Raw genomic sequence first — 1,693 nt, forward strand, 5'->3', positions numbered from 1 at the left:
TAAGCCATGGCAGCTAACAAGTAACATTCACTGTAGGCCAGTCCAGCAGAGAAGAAGAACTGAGCCAGGCATCCTGCAAAGCAGATGCTTTTGTCTGCAGAGATGCAGGTCACTAGGATCTTCGGGGTATAGACAGAGGAATACCAGAGATTGAGGAATGACAGATTTCCAATGAAAAAATACATAGGTGTGTGCAGTCGGGCATCATTACATATTATCATTATAAGCATGGTATTTCCCACCACAGTCACAGAGTGCATGCCAAGGAACACCATGAATAAGATCATCTGCATCTCAGGGTCTGTTGTGAAGCCCAAGAGGATGAATTCAGTCACAGTGTGATTACCCCTGTCCATGGCTAACGGATTCATCATCTACAATTTGAGTGGAGAAGAGTTTATTTCCCTCAACTCATATCCAATGAATGCTTCCTACCCTGTTTCCCCGAAACTATGACAGTGACTTATATTAATTTTTGCTCCCAAAGACGCGCTAGGTCTTATTTTCAGGGGATGTCTTATTTTATCATGAAGAAGGATATGGTACACATTTATTGTTTTATTAAGAGAGCTCACACTTCCTGTTTGCTGTGGCTGCACTGCGGCCAACAGTGAGCTACGCGGCGGTACCCCCCTCTACGTCCAGAGTCCAGAGTTATGGTAGCTTCGGGGCCCTTATTTTCAGGGAGGTCTTATTTTCAAGGGGATGCTTTATATTTCAGTGAGAGGTAAAACTGTAAGTAGGTCTTATTTTCAGGGGGTGTCTTACTTTCTGGGACACAGGGAATGTGCCAGGTACATGCGATATGGTCAAGCTTAAAGGTATTAGAAACAGCAGAGCTGAGCAGGAATCTTGACTTAAATGATGTGAGTTCTCTTGAGTCTCAATATATTCATTTCACTAAAATGCATTGATAGTGGTAGTGTTAGAGACAGAAAACAATAAGGTATAGTTATGTTTTAGACAATATTAAGTGTTATTAAAAAGAAAAGTGCACACGGGGTAATATCCACTCAGGATAGGAGCTAATTGGATTTCAACACAGAGGCGAATCCTTCCTTTCTTCATTTCCTGGTTAGGAATAGGCAAATTGTTCAGATCCCATGGGAACAAGAAGTCCCCTATGTTTTACAAAATGATGACATTCTCTTCTTCTGCAAATAAAGGGGGAGTTTTTCCTTCTGCTCCTCTAGAGGAATATTGGGTACAATGATCATAAATCAAAGGAGTAAGAAACAGATTGAGAACTGGTGACATTTCAGAGTAAAGTTAAATCCATTAGAATACATCGAGCACATCGAGCACAGAAGCGATAGCCTTTTGAGCTTTTCAGGATCTATAAAGCTGGAACTTAGCCTTCCTTGATAGCAGTGGTTTTCAGCCTTTCTTATCCTGTGGCCCTTTAATACAGTTCATCATGTTGTGTTGAGCCCCTCAACCATAAAATTAATTGATCTTCTTTGAACATTGGTTATATGATTTTGTCAAAAAATATTGAGAGTATCATCGATTGCCAGAAGAACAAACACCTCATTCATAACAGTAGCAAAATTACAATTATGAAGTAGCAACAACATAGTACTTAGCCAGTTGACCTCCCTAAAGGCAGGATCTAAAATAGTTCTGGGGGCAAGTATGTCTTAGTTTTTCCATGACAGAAATGTCTTCCCTGGTGTTTTGAATGCCAATGGGC

This window comes from Echinops telfairi, unplaced genomic scaffold (assembly GCF_000313985.2).
Source record: "Echinops telfairi isolate 266 unplaced genomic scaffold, ASM31398v2 ScPeMD7_7416;HRSCAF=8454, whole genome shotgun sequence".
NCBI classification, from domain to species: Eukaryota; Metazoa; Chordata; class Mammalia; order Afrosoricida; family Tenrecidae; genus Echinops; species Echinops telfairi.